The sequence below is a fragment of the Myxine glutinosa genome, chromosome 11, assembly GCF_964187855.1.
Source record: "Myxine glutinosa chromosome 11, kmMyxGlut1.1, whole genome shotgun sequence".
In the NCBI taxonomy this organism is placed as follows: domain Eukaryota; kingdom Metazoa; phylum Chordata; class Myxini; order Myxiniformes; family Myxinidae; genus Myxine; species Myxine glutinosa.
In genome coordinates, this window is record NC_136271.1 from 99,790,731 (window position 1) to 99,806,456 (window position 15,726).

The following is a 15,726-nucleotide window of genomic DNA, read 5'->3' on the forward strand; positions in this document are numbered from 1 at the left end:
TCAGTGAAGTCAGTGGTTAGCGTGGAGTCAGTGGAGTCCATGTGGATATTGAAATCACCAAGGAGGAGGATTGAGGGGGAGAGGGAACATAGCTGGGTCAGAAAGTAGGAGAAGTCAGACAGGAATGATGGGTGTGGTTTGGGAGGGCGGTAGACAACAGCCATGACTGACTGTGTGTGACCAGAGAGTTTAAAAGCCAGGTGTTCAAATGATGGAGCAGATGAGATGGAGATGAGGTTGGTCTTGATGTCTTGTCGGTGAATAACGGCAATTCCACCACCTCGGCCCTCCGAGCGTGGTTTATTGATGTAAGAATATCCATTGGGTGTGGTGAGGTTGAGCGTGTAGTAGTCCAGTGGTTGTTGCCAGGTCTCAGTGAGACAGAGAAAGTCCAGTTTATTTTCCAGGATGTAGTCGTTCAGGATGAGGCATTTGTTGTTGAGGGACCGGGTATTGAACAGGGTGAGCTTGATGTTGTTTTGTACGGCGGGTATGAATCCAGGTGATTTGGCCAGGGTTCGCAGACAGGAGGTGCGATTTTGTGCGTTGTTGTGACCAGGTGTGTTGGGACGATGAGTGGGAGTGCGCTGAGCCGACCAGAGGATGGGGATGGAGTGACCTGATTGTAAATAAACAAACTTACGACCGGAGCCACGGTGAATGTACCTGGGTCGACGCAGGAGTCCATTCGATCTGATTGCAGAGATGCATGATGGGGTGGAGCGGGTTTTAAGCAGGAGAAGCCTTGCGGCAGAGTACCGCAGAGCCATGCCAGCAGGAGCGAAGGCAAAGCGAGCACGCGGCCAAGGGTGAGGAGGCGAAACAATCGACACAACCAACGGGAGTGGGCCCGAGGAAACAGCGATGGAGCCGAGCAGGTGAAGCCCGGAGCAGCAGAGCAGAGCCGGGACCGCGCAGAGGAAGACTCAATGGCCATAAATCCGCCACGACCACCAGGAAAGCAAGACACGGACAATGGTCCAGTCAGAGAAGCGGCGAGCAAACGACGCCAGCGTCCTCTCACGACCGGACCGGAAAACCTTTTTGATCACTTTGTGATCAAAGTGATCAAAATCACTCATTCAAACAGTATGAATGGAGAAAAGGAGTCATTCTGCTGTTTTGTGTCACTGTGTGTACCGCAATGAGCATGGAGAAAAGAAAGAAAACCAGAGAATTGTCTGAAGAGGTCAGACACAAGATTGTAGCCAAGCATGGACAATCTCAAGCCTACAAATGCATCTCCAGAGACCATGATGTACCTGTGTCCACCGTACACAATGTTATCATGAAGTTTAAAGGGCCACAGACACAGAAAATCATGTTTGGTTTAATTAATGGATGTTGCTTCACTTAACACTTAATCGTCCTTTAAAAAAAATAAATATCACTCGATTGGCCCCCATCACCCAAAAAACGGCGATTTGATTGCTCATGTGACTGGCTACGTCATCGAGGGAATTTTTGTTGCTGCTGGTAGTTTTTAGCTGGTAGTGGAGTCCCGCCCCTAAAATCGTGATGTTCATTAATGATGTCACCTGTGTGATGTAATCGAGGGAAAGGTTTCTCAGCACGCAATGATAACTGCCTGACCAAGAATCTTCTGATAGTCAAAATCATTATTAAAAACTACCAGCAGCAACAAAAATTCCCTCGATGACGTAGCCAGTCACATGAGCAATCAAATCGCCGTTTTGCCCATGGCACTGCAGCCAACCTCGCTGGACGTGGCCACAAGAGAAAACTTGATCAAAGATTGCAGCGAAGGATTGTTTGAATGGTGGAGAAATCACCTCGATCAACTGCCAAACAGATTCAAGCTGACCTTCAGACACAAGTTACGACAGTTTCAACTCACACCATCCGTCGCCAACTCAATGAAAGGGGGTTCTATGGTAGGAGACCCAGGAGGATCCCACTGCTGAGAGAGAGAGAGAGAGAGAGAGAGAGAGAGAGAGAGAGAGAGAGAGAGAGAGAGAGAGAGAGAGACATAAGCAAACCCGACTGGGGTTTTTCCAAAACACACCAGAACAAGCCCAAATCCTTCTGGGAGAATGTCCTGTGGACACATGAGACCAGATTAGAGCTTTTTGGTGAAGCACATCATCTCTATGTTTACAGAAAACAAAATGAAGTCTTCAAAGAAAAGAACACCTTCCCTACAGTCAAACATGGAGGAGGTTCAGTGGTGTTTTGGGGTTGCTGTGCTGCCTCTTGCACTGAGTACCTTGAATGTGTGCATGGCATCATGAAATCAGGAGATTACTAAGGCATTTTGGAGCGCAATGTTCAACCCAGTGTCAGAAAGCTGGTTCTCCATCCAAGGTCATGTGTCTTGCAGCAGGACAATGACCCCAAAGACACTTCAAAAAGCACCCAGGAATGGTTCGAGACAAAACGCTGGACTGTTCTGAAGTGACCAGCAATGAGTCCAGATCTAAATCCCATTGAACACCTGTACAGAGATATGAAAACAGCAGTTTGGAGAAGGCACCCTTCAAATCTGGGAGAACTGGAGCAGTTTGTACGAGAAGAGTGGACCAAACTGCCAGTAGCGAGGTGTAGGAAGCTCATTCATGGCTACAGGAAGTGCTTGACTGCAGTTATTTTGTCCAATGGCTGTGCTACCAAATATAAAGTGGAGGGTGTCAATAATTTTGTCAATGCCATTCCTTTATTTTCTGATTTAAAAGGATATATTAAGTTCTGAATAAAAAAAATACAAAGGTTCTGTAATATAAACAGTGAAATAAAGAATTGTGGAGACCAAAATATTTTTTAATTTCAAAAATTTTCTGGAATAAATGGTGCATTATTTGAAAAAGGTGCAAGGGTGCTAATATTTTTGGCCACGACTGTATTCTCTCTACTGAGTGCCGTTCTAGCTTATGGTGTTTTTCAAGAGCTTTCTCAACTGCAGAAGGCTCGTAACTTTTTTACCATTTGAGTTTTTTCATCAAATTTTCAACAAAGCTTTTTATGATAATATGGAGCAGTCCCAGTGTGTACCCCGGTTTAGAATAGGTACACCGTATCCCTGCGCAACGTAAGAGGCGACTAGGGGTTGGCATCAGGAAGGGCATCCGGCCATAAAACATTGCCTCAAACAGGGAACCATGATTGTCATGGGGCCCGCAAGGCTAACCCCCGCTCTAGAGGGGAAAATGGCCTTAAAAACGATCATTCATATATATTTATGGAGAACGTTAATCAATAAATTGGTCAAAAGGTCAAAGGTCAGCATCACATAAAATTGGCAGTTTTCATCCAATTGACCTAAAATTTCAATTTACCATTTGAGTTTTCTCATCAAATTTTCAAGAAAGCTTTATCATGATAATACGGAGAATATAAATTAATGATGTTGTCAAAAAGTCAAAAGGTTAAAGGTCAGCATCACCTAAAATCACCAATTTTCATCCAATTGACCTGAAATTTCAATTTACCATTTGTGCTTTGTCATCAAATTTTCAACTAAGCTTTATTATGAGAATATGAAGAAGGCAAATCAATAATTTGATCAAAAGGTTATAGGTCAGCGTCACTTAAAATTGGCAATTTTGATCGGATTGACCTCAAATTTAAAGAATTTGCATAATGGATAACTGAATTGGTTCACCAATCAAAAGATACAAGCCGATTGTTGTTAGATCAAAAGGTCAAATGTCAAGGTTGTGTAAAATCACCAATTTTCACCCGATTTACCTGAAAGTTAAATAATTTGCATACCAGGTTACTGAATTGGTTCACTACTCAAAAGATAGGGGTCGATTGTTGTTTTTTTAAAAATCAAAAGGTCAAAGGTAAAGGTTGCATAAAATCATCAATTTTCGTCCAATTGACCTGAAATTTTAAGAATTTGCATAATGTGTCACAGAATTGGTTGACCAATCAAAAGCTGGAACCTGATTTTTTTAAAAGATGTAAACCTAAAAAAAAAAATTTTGGGATACATATAAGTATATACATATATATATATTATATATATATATATATATATATATATATTGTTGCGAATATGGAATTTGGCCTCCATATCCGCTTGTAAATATTCCCCTATTTTCTCCAATACTCCCCAACTTTCCCCAGTCCCCCATTCCCTAGTCCCATTGCATGTAAATAACAATCAGTAGAGCCGACCTTCCCCTTATTCCCCCATTAAATGTCGTGCCCAGGTCCACCGCACCACACGTAGACAACTTTCGGACATCTTCCTAGTTATTCTTATTCTATGTCAGTTAAGGCCTCGTCTCCATTAATTATGACTCTTCGTTGCACCAGAATGTGATTATATGGCATCAGTAGTGAGTTTAGGACCTTTCCCATACCTCCTCCCATCTTCTTCCCCAAACAACAACAATAACAACAACTACAACAACAATAACAACAACTACAACAACAATTACAACAACAACAGAGGAGATGGCGGCGGAGCGGGGGAGGATGCGTCCTCACACCGGCTCGATTAGCTCCAGACCATGCGCTCCACGGGGTTACCCCGAAGGGGCTGGCTGTCAGCTCCTCGTCGGGGGCGGAGCCAGTAACCCCCCCCGCACGCACCCAATGAGAAGCAACGTGCCGATTCCACGAGGCGGAGCTAACGAGCCGAGGGCGTGTCACTCCCCGCCGGATATACGCAGCCGCTTGCCGGACGTGACGAGAGATGCGCCTCAGCTTGGAGACTGGAGAGAGAAGCCACCGCCACCCCCAGCGCGACGATACCTCCCCGCATCTCTGGACCGGACCGAGTCGATTCTGCCTTGAGCCAAGAGTGCACCTTGAGCCATCGCGACCTGCCTTTCCTTTTCATCAACCCCCGTGTGAGTCAGCATTTTGTCCCGTGTGTCTGTCGTCTGTCCGGGGTTAATATAAGAGTGTGTCTAAGTGCCTGTCTTCCTGTAATATACCTCTAGCCCCTGTAATCTAACCTTTTTCCGTACGAATATACTTGAGAATCGAAACGTTGGTGTCGTATTGTGTGATTGTAATCCAGCCGGGTGTCTTCTTTTTCTTATTGAGCCAGCGTAGCGCGACTTCGTCAACGGCGAGTATAGTCGGGTAATTTGTGCGGACACGACGGCCATTCCGCTCGGCCCACTTTAACATCAAAGTCGTGTCAGTAACAATTGGTGTCGAGGAGTTGGATTCGAACCTGGGACTAAATTTGTTAGGCCCAAATTTTGGAACACCAATTGTACTATTAGAGTAACAATTGGTGTCGGGAGTGAGATTCGAGGCCCGACCAAATTTTGAAAAAAAAAAAAACGAATAGAGGAAAAAAAAAAAAAATTTGGTCAAAATTTGGAGCGGCCGAAATTTGTTTTGTTTTACGAAACTCGAATTTTGCAAGTCGCGCTATGGCGGATCAAGACGGCTGGGGTCCGGTAGGGGAGAGTGAGGCAGGGTCGGTCCAGGACCAAATTGAGGGACGTGAGGAGAGCGAAGCAGCGAGGGTAGCAGACGCGCAAAATGGCGCCTCGCTGGTCACCGCGCCCGTGACCGTGGCAGCGCCCCTGGTGGATCCGAACCTTTTTATGTTGCAAATGAGGGCCCTTATGGAACGAATGGGAGACCAAATTGTGGGAATGAGGGCTCAGGGTGAGCGATTAGAGGGCCAAATGGGGGTAATGGGGAACCGGATGGATGCTCAGGGTGAGCGATTAGAGGGCCAAATGGGGGTAATGAGGGACGAAGCGAGGGGTACTGGTGAGGGGTTAGACAAGAAATTTGGGAAGTTAGACAATAATTTTGAGGAGTTAGACAAGAAATTTGGGAAGTTAGACAATAATTTTGAGGAGTTAGACAAGAAATTTGGGAAGTTAGACAATAATTTTGAGGGGTTAGACAACGGGATAAAAGAGGTGAGAAATGGGTTAATGGGGGTAGAAAACAGAATGGCCGCTCAAGAGAATCAAATGGAAGGGATGCAAAAGGGGTTAGAGGGGTTAGAAAACAGTATGGAAGGCAAATTGAGGGACATGAGGGACCAAGCGGAAAGGGAAGTTAAACAAATGGAGCAGCAGATAGAGGGGGTCAGAATGGGGGTAGAAACCAAACTGGATGCTCACAGGGAGGAAATGGAGCAGATGAGGGTGGCATCTGGGCAGGAGATGCAAGTGATGGGAGAGGAGATCAGAAGAGGAGTGAGTGAGGAGGTCGGAGGAGTGCGCGAGGAGGTGAGGCACTGTGAGGAGCACATGGAAAAGGAGGTGAGAAAGGCGACTGTAAAGTTACAAGGGGGCATAGAGGACCTGACGCAGGAGGTGGAGCAGCTGACGGTGGGACAGACGGAGTTAGTGGAGCAGGTTCAAAGGAACACTGCGGTATTAGGAGGTTTAAAGGCGACACAGAAAGAACTAAAAGATGACTTGGTAGCGACGAAGAGGGAATGTCAGATGGTACGTGAGGGACTGACAACGAGGTTGGACGAGGTCATAGAGGTAATGGAGACGAAGGACCGGCAGGTGAGGACGCACCTGGAAACGGTCAAGGTAGCCTTGGAGGACGAGCTTGAGGAGACGTACCGGGGAATAAAAGAGGTGAAGCACAAATTAGAAGAAGTGGAAGAAGGGATGAGCGAAATTAAGAAGCGACGGAGAGGGGATAAGAAAGAGATAAAAGAGGAGATAAAAGAATTGGTCCAAAGTCTGTGTTCGGATCGTGATGATGTGCTCATTAACCGGATGAGGGATTCGCAGGTGATGGAGGAGAAGCGAAGAGGAAGAGGACCCGGTGTAAGTGGTGACCAATATGGTCGTGCGTATGATGCGCCAGGGGATTTAATAAGCTTGGGGGTCGAGATAGACCCGGGTGTTCGTGAGAGGCCATTGGTGAAGTGTGCGACAGGTCTGGTGTGCGAAAGAGGAGGTGTGCGAGAAAGTCCGACTCTGGGGTGTGTGAGGAAAAAGTGTGTGCCAAGGAGTGAGGGTGTTGGCGAGAATGAGTCGGTCGTAGCGTGTGTGCGAGGGAGCACATGGAAGCGCGGTGTGGTGAGTGTTACAGAGGGTGTAACGGGAGAGTGTGCGCGAGAAAGGTGTGTAACGGACAGGTGCCTGAGGAAAGAGTGCGCTGTCAAGAGTAAGGGTGAGTGCGCTGTCAAGAATGGTGGTGAGAGTAGTGAGAGTGACATGGAGCGTGAGTTAGTTGTGACAGGTGAGCGAGGATGTACACCTGGGATGGAAGGATGCACACCTGGAATGGTAGAGCGTGAGTGGGAATGCACGCTGGAGTTGGTGGTGAGGCACGTGGTTGGGTGTGCGAATGAGAGCACACCTGTGATTGTCACAGAGGAGGTGACCGAGGAGGGGGCGCGAAGAGGTGTATTGGTGAGGTGTGCTACCAACGAGTGTGTGCCAAAGTGTTCGGTGGTCAGGTGTGTGACCAAGGCGGTGAGTGGAATGGGTGTACCTGGGTGTGTAAGGAAGGGTACGAGGAGCATGGGCACAGCTGGATGTGTGAGCAAGGAACGGGCTGCGGGGTGTAAGCGTCCAGGTGAAGCATCGACGTTACACGGGGTAGAGTTTAGAACGACTTATAGCCGAGTCGGGCCCTCGGTGCGTGCCGGGCCTCGCTTTGAACGGCCGCGTCCAGGCTCCACTAGGCGGAGCTGGCAGCCCAATAGAAAGGGTCGTCATGGCGACCACTTTTTGGTGAGACGTGCCGGCAGGTCTAGATCGGGGCATTGGATGGCTCCACGCCGAGGTGGTGTGTGGGATCTCGGCACGGGTAAGCCCCCGTCCCTGCACCGAGTGCCGGACGTATCCAGCCGCTGGCACAAAACAACCAGCATCCATTGCTTGGCTTCACGAAGCCGGGCTTTGGACAGGGATTGGCGCACCGAGAGGTATTAGTGAGTCGACTGGGTGATGAGGTTAGTGTTTTGGACCCAAAATTGGAGAAAAACAAAATTTGATGATTGGCAAGGGATGGGCAGTAGTGATTGGCAGATGATGGGCAGTGATTGGCAAATTTTTAATTTGTTGAAATTTGATGTGCAAAATTGGTAGGGAGAGACCCCCGATGTGGTGGGATGGCAAATCCACCATCCCTCACAGGTGGGGGCAAAGGAGCAATAGTTTATGGGGTGTATGGCAGTGAAAACTAGCCCGGGTGGGTTAGGATATTGTGTGTAGGGCCCTAGAAGATGACATTAGGTGACGCTAAGATTAGTTAGTGACTGATACCTGTAGTGGGGACGCAGGTAGATTAGTATGGATGATAATGACGTGGGAGCGCAATAGTTTAAAGGGACGACTGGGAAGCGCAAGTTTCAGAAGGGAGTAGTTAGCTGAGATGATGCTGTGTGTGTGAGGATTGAACAGGTGTGATTGCGCAGGTGTGCAACTGGACAGGTGTGTGGAGCAGTGTATGAGTAGTGAGTGTTGTGGATCAGCGCGAATGCGCTTGGGGAGAGAAGGGTGCAGGTGGCACCAGGTGTGAGAGCACAGGTGTGCAGGTACAGGTGTGTGGAGAGAGTTGGAGTAAGTGGTATGGAGTGGTGTGCGTGGTGCGAAGGTGTGGATGGGGGAAGAGTGGACCCCTTTCACGAGTACCCGGGGCGGGTAGTGTAAGTGTTAGGTAGAGGGTACAGGTAAATTGTGGTTGGATATTGGCATTTGTGGTGCGGTGGCAGAATGGTGTTGTGGATGGGTGCATTAGTGTTGTGGAAATGGCTGGGCGTGTAGCCGGTTAGTGTGTGTAGTTGGTTGGGCACTCCACCACTGTGAGGATGTCGGCCAGGTGAGGCCGCAGGTGGGCTCTGGGAGCCGGTAGTTGTGAGTGGGTGCCTGAGGATCCCGGGTGTGGATCGGGCAGCCCAGTGCCAGAGAGGGCACGGAGTGGGGAGAGAGCCAGAGGGCCTTCCCCTGGTAGTTAGGTTAGGGTAAGGAGCAGGTAAGCTCGGAGGCAACTGCAGTGGTGGAGGTGTGCAGGTGGGTAGACCCACTGGGAGAGGTACACGTCGCAGCCCAGAAATTGTACGAGGGCACCGGGAGATGAATCGGGGGAGTGAGACCCCAAATTGAAGAGCACCACAGTTTGGCCAATGGGAATTGGTTTTTAGAACCCATAGTGTAAGAGGGCCAATGGGTTGGCCGGAGAAAGACCCCGGGTAGTGTAAAGTTGTTAAAGTCATTTAGGAAATAGTTAGGATTGATGAACCTGTCGCACCATACGCAGCCACTTACCTGTGGTGATGATGATGACTCCACACCTGTGTTTTCTTTGTTTTGTGCAGGAAATGAGATTGCTGTGAGGACTTGTGAGACGCATCACGACGTGGATGAGACATTGGGGTGATTCCATCTCTCCCTCCCTAGGAGGGACTGATGATGAATTGGTAATGGCAAATTATGATGTTGAGTTGGAGATGGCAAATTTGATTGGTTAGGAGGGAGAGAAGACGAATTTGGTTTATGGGAGGAACGGGGAAGACAGTAGGGATGTTTGTTGATTTGTAAAGTAGATGTTTATGGGTAGTGTTGTGTTTTGTGGATACAGTAAGGGGTAAGGGAGGGGCCATGTAGGTTACCTGGTGGGGGGGGGGGCGTACGATAGGAACGTACCTGTCTCACCTGGTTCCCATGTGCCCCCAGTGTGCATTACCTTATATTGCGTGCACTTTTGCGCCCTTACCACCTTACTCACTTGTTTCTTCTTTTGTCTCCCACCTCCGAGGATCTGGCTTTGGGGTAGAGAGAGAGGAGAGAGAGGTGCTGGCTACGCAGTTGTGGGCCTGCACTTTCGCTGTTGGCTGCCTGGATCGATACACCATATGGACCGCAATGTTTGTGGCCACCCACAATGGACCGCAGCTCTTTTGCGGCCAAGCACCACCCGTGGAAGGACCTATGGGTCAACGTGGCACCTATGCCATAAAGGTGAACCACTGTTAATTAACACCAAGTGCACCACAAGAAGAGCAAGAGACACCTGCAGGGTTAGGGGTTGTCGAATTTATTTTTATTCCAATGAACAATGGTGACTGCACCGATTGGTGGTGGGGTGGTGCTTTTGATGCTGGGAAAGGGTGCTCTGCACGTTATTAAAGGCCGTCGGCCACAGAGCACTCGTGGGTTGGTGTATCGATGTTGGCAAGCGCGCTCTCTCTATGCATAACATCTGCATGTGTTCCTCCAAAAACAGGTCCTGGATCGTAGTGTAAATAGCAGCATAGTCTTGTAAATAATGCTCCCTACCGGCTGTATGTTTAGTTTGAGAATTCTTTCCGGATTCGGTTATCCTGTGGGTGTGTTTCTGTGAGGAGAAGGGTGCAACGTCGCAGGGGGACATATTTACTCATTTGTGAATATCTGTAAAACTGTCGCACTCAGGGTAGAGTTAATAGTAGAGGGAACTACATTGCGTGCCACACTAAAGTAGGTAAAAATTTATCGGGTCGGGACGCCCCGAGGGTAGAGAAGGGTGCAATGTTGCGAATATGGAATTTGGCCTCCATATCCGCTTGTAAATATTCCCCTATTTTCTCCAATACTCCCCAACTTTCCCCAGTCCCCCATTCCCTAGTCCCATTGCATGTAAATAACAATCAGTAGAGCCGACCTTCCCCTTATTCCCCCATTAAATGTCGTGCCCAGGTCCACCGCACCACACGTAGACAACTTTCGGACATCTTCCTAGTTATTCTTATTCTATGTCAGTTAAGGCCTCGTCTCCATTAATTATGACTCTTCGTTGCACCAGAATGTGATTATATGGCATCAGTAGTGAGTTTAGGACCTTTCCCATACCTCCTCCCATCTTCTTCCCCAAACAACAACAATAACAACAACTACAACAACAATAACAACAACTACAACAACAATTACAACAACAACAGAGGAGATGGCGGCGGAGCGGGGGAGGATGCGTCCTCACACCGGCTCGATTAGCTCCAGACCATGCGCTCCACGGGGTTACCCCGAAGGGGCTGGCTGTCAGCTCCTCGTCGGGGGCGGAGCCAGTAACCCCCCCCGCACGCACCCAATGAGAAGCAACGTGCCGATTCCACGAGGCGGAGCTAACGAGCCGAGGGCGTGTCACTCCCCGCCGGATATACGCAGCCGCTTGCCGGACGTGACGAGAGATGCGCCTCAGCTTGGAGACTGGAGAGAGAAGCCACCGCCACCCCCAGCGCGACGATACCTCCCCGCATCTCTGGACCGGACCGAGTCGATTCTGCCTTGAGCCAAGAGTGCACCTTGAGCCATCGCGACCTGCCTTTCCTTTTCATCAACCCCCGTGTGAGTCAGCATTTTGTCCCGTGTGTCTGTCGTCTGTCCGGGGTTAATATAAGAGTGTGTCTAAGTGCCTGTCTTCCTGTAATATACCTCTAGCCCCTGTAATCTAACCTTTTTCCGTACGAATATACTTGAGAATCGAAACGTTGGTGTCGTATTGTGTGATTGTAATCCAGCCGGGTGTCTTCTTTTTCTTATTGAGCCAGCGTAGCGCGACTTCGTCAACGGCGAGTATAGTCGGGTAATTTGTGCGGACACGACGGCCATTCCGCTCGGCCCACTTTAACATCAAAGTCGTGTCAGTAACAATATATATATATATATATGTATATATATATATATATATATATATATATATATATATATATTTCACTGTTTTCATTATTTTGAGCACACAGAAGAAGACGTCTGAATACAAACGGATGCAGATGGGCATTGCATTTTCAGATGCTTTCTAGTTTCATTTGAATCCAGAAGAATTGTCTACATTTGCATAATTGTGTGATTGCTTTATTTTCCATTCCAATCCTTTTTTTTGTTTTTTTAAACCGCCATTGCCTCTTGCCATTTCAACTAAATGAACACTGTAGCTCAGCTTTTACTATGTACAAGGATATACAAGGAAGTTCAATTCAACATGAGGCCATTAGGCCCATCCATTTTACTGCGGGCAAACAACCAGCAGCCTTGGCCAGCCCGTTTGTGGAAAAATTGAACCATTCTCACATACTTTATTGAGCTGCTGATCCCAGCTAGTGGGGAGCTGTGGCCCCCCTCCCAATATGTACACACACACACACCTGGTATAAAAACCCTCCAACTGAATGACAATTTGAGCAATGAAAATTGAGGTTTCGGTGCATTAAACTCAGAGCCTCAGGATTTTTCAGTTGGTCCAGAGCAGTTCATTGTTACTTCCATCCAACCAACCATCAAGATAGCAACAGGGAAGCGCACTGTCAGCTGTCAAACTCCTTCCTGGAGTGGAAGTTGAACTGACAGCTGGACATTGCATGAGTGGGCTCAGCAGAGATGATGATGTTGTTGCAAAAATCATCAAGAAAACTTTTTTGAAAACCCATATGTGTGTTATCCACATTGAGTTGCCATGATTATACGAATGTATTCCCATTTTTAAACATTGTGTACATCACATTTGTAATGCTAAATTGGTTTATTAGGTGTAAAGACCCTTTGAATAGGTAGATTTTCAATTTTCCAAGCAGAGATTGCTTGTTAATTTGCATAGAATTGAGTCATGGGTCATTGATTTCTCAGACATCTCTTTCCGCCAAGGAAGGTGGTTGCATTTTTCCTGCCTTGACCTTAAGAGAGACGTAAAACTCACTATTAAAATTAATATAACCAAATTGTGCTGCAACCACAAACTGCCTTGAGATATTTGGGAAGGTGAGCAAGTATTGTGCATTTCCCGTGACTGTGTATCTCCACTTTTTTCACTTATTGAATGAGCTAAGATAATGATACAGAACAAAAACAGCCCACAGCAGGTTTACGCATCGCTAGGTCAATAGTGCGTGACAGAGTTAGGCCTAAGAAAACAAATTTCCCTGCATTTCAAATGCCATGTTTATGCAGATTTTGAAAGCCTGGGCTAGGCTGCAACTTTATGTTCAACTGGAATACAATACAAGGCATACCTGCAGTATTGTCCAAGATAAGCTTCCAGCCAGACAATTGTCACCGATTTCAAATGTGACGCATTGCCGACAATAGTCCACATCTGGATCCAGACCTGAACCAAAATCCAATCGGCTTGTTCTTGTCACCGACCAAACTCATCCACCTCGTTTTATTACAAGTCTTCCACAACTTTGGGAAATATCATGTTATATATCGTTTTTGGCCATAACACTCAATAGTGAAGAATCTTCTTCTTTTTTTTCAATTTTAAAATTCTCGTAACCAGATCTGGATTTGGATCTTCAATGGTGAAGAATCACTTTTAAAAAAATTCCATAATCCGGATCCGCATTTTAATCGTAACCAAAATCGAATCAATTCGTCCTTGTCACACACCCATTCTATCCACCAAGTTTCATCCAAATCCGTCCACAACTTTTCGGAGATATCGTGCAATATATCGGTTTTGCACTATCACTCATATGGTGAAGAAGCACTTTAACTCTAAGATACAGGCCTCAAAAACGCAGACATTGGGCCTCGGAGGCCCAACGGAAGTATTCGTGTAATGTTTTTTTTATTTCTTATTTTTTATAGATTTGTTTTCTTTCATATCCTTTTTCAATCCAAGTCGATGCTCATGCATGTGTATTTGCTCAGAAAATGTGAATCATTGATCCTATTATTTGGAAGAATCCCATACGAGTAATGAATCTATTTTTTTTTTGCACAAAATTTTTTTGTTCAACTTTTTTTTCAACTTTTTTTCTCTAAAAAGTTGAGGCTCATGGAGGAATATTTGCTCAAAAAATATGATTCACTAATCCTTTTATTTAGAATGTATATGACCACAACTGTCAAAAATCCTACACCTATGCAGTCATTGGGCCTCGGAGGCCCCATGAATGTATTTGTGTAAAGTTTTTTATTTTCATATTTTTGTCACTGAATTATTTGTAACCAAGTTATAGGAGCATATAATGAGGCTCATATCAAGAAAATAATGATACAACATAGTAGTACAACATCATTTATGTGGGGCCTCGAAGGCCCCAAACCTGCATTTGTGTTGGATTTTCAGGTTATAAGTGAAGAATGAAGATTTTCCCACGAGCCTGAATGAAATTTTTTTTTTAATGTCACTGAATTTTATGTAACAACATGAAAGTCGGTGAAAATGAGGCTCATTCCAAAAAAAAAATTGTACAGCATAGTTTTTGCAACAAAAAAACCTTGTGGGCCTCTGAGGCCCAATCACTTCATCCAAGGGTGAAAAAAAATTAGAAAAATCTCGTTTCCAGATCTGGATTCAGATCTTCACCAAAATTTAAACAATTCATCCTTGTCACACATCAAACCTGTCCACCAAGTTTCGGCCAAATCTGTCCACAACGTTTTGAGATATCGTGCTATTTTTTTATGTGTCTTTCAATGAGGAGAGGCTTCCGTCTGGCCACTCTGCCATCAAGCCCAGATCGGTGGAGTGTTGCAGTGATGGTTGTCCTTCTGGAAGTTTCTCCCATCTCCACACAGGATCTCTGGAGCTCATCCAGAGTGACCATCGGGTTCTTGGTCACCTCTCTTACCAAGGCCCTTCTCCCCCGATTGCTCAGTTTGGCCGGGCGGACAGATCTAGGGAGAGTCCTGGTTGTTCCAAACTTCTTCCATTTAAGAATTATGGAGGCCACTGTGCTCTTAGGAACCTTCAATGCAGCAGAAAGTTTTTTGTAGGCTTCCCCAGATCTGTGCCTCTACACAATCCTGTCTCTGAGCTCTGCAGGCAGTTCCTTCGACCACATGGCTTTGTTTTTGCTCTGATATGCATACCTTATATGTACGTATAGACAGGTCTGTGCCTTTCCAAATCATGTCCATTCAATTGAATTTACCACAGGTGGACTCCAATGAAGGTGTAGAAACATCTCAAAGATGATCAAGAGAAATGGGAGGCACCTGAGCTAAATTTCAAGTGTCGTTGCAAAGGGCCTGAATACTTATGTCAATGTGATATTTCAGTTTTTTCTTTTTAATAAATTTGCAAAACTTTCTAAAATCCTGTTTTCTCTTTGCCATTATGGGGTATTGAGTGTACATTGATGAGGGAAAAAATGAATTTAAACGATTTCAGCGTAAGGCTGCAACATAACAAAATGTGAAAAAAGTGATGGGGTCTGAATACTTTCTGAATGCACTGTATATATATATATATATAGTGTTTTGCCTAATATCTCATTGGTGTTAGCCTAATATCACTATTATTTTGCCTAATATCACTTATAAAAATTTTCCGATCCGGATCCAGATTTTCTCCAGAATCTTACCATTTCATCATTGCCACATTCGCAACCTCTTCACAAAATTTTGTCTGACTTTGTACACAACTTATCGAGATATCCTGTTCACAAACAGACAGTGAAAACATCCATCTTCGGTGGTGGAGGTAATAATATGTAATTGTTATAAATAAACAAACCCTGTCATACTTTAAATAACTCCATCAGTCTATGTATTGGCTATGTCACTGAAGCTGCCATTTTCCTTTGTCATGAAGTGATCTTCATAAACCCATCCGATTGCTCTTCCTGAACTAGCTGATTAGTATGCATGGTGGCCACAATGTCTTGTCACCCATTGTAAAAATTGTGACATTGCCTTTTATCACATCAGCTGACAACACTGAAGGGTTCCACAAGTTACACCACACATATTTGCAGTAATCTTTTACTTTATTACAGGTTTTATAGTGCATTACACATGCTTTAATTGTCCAGTGGATCCATATGTGCTCCATCATTGTTATTACAGAGAATAATTTTGGGCCATGTTCTGTGGGACATTTTCCAGA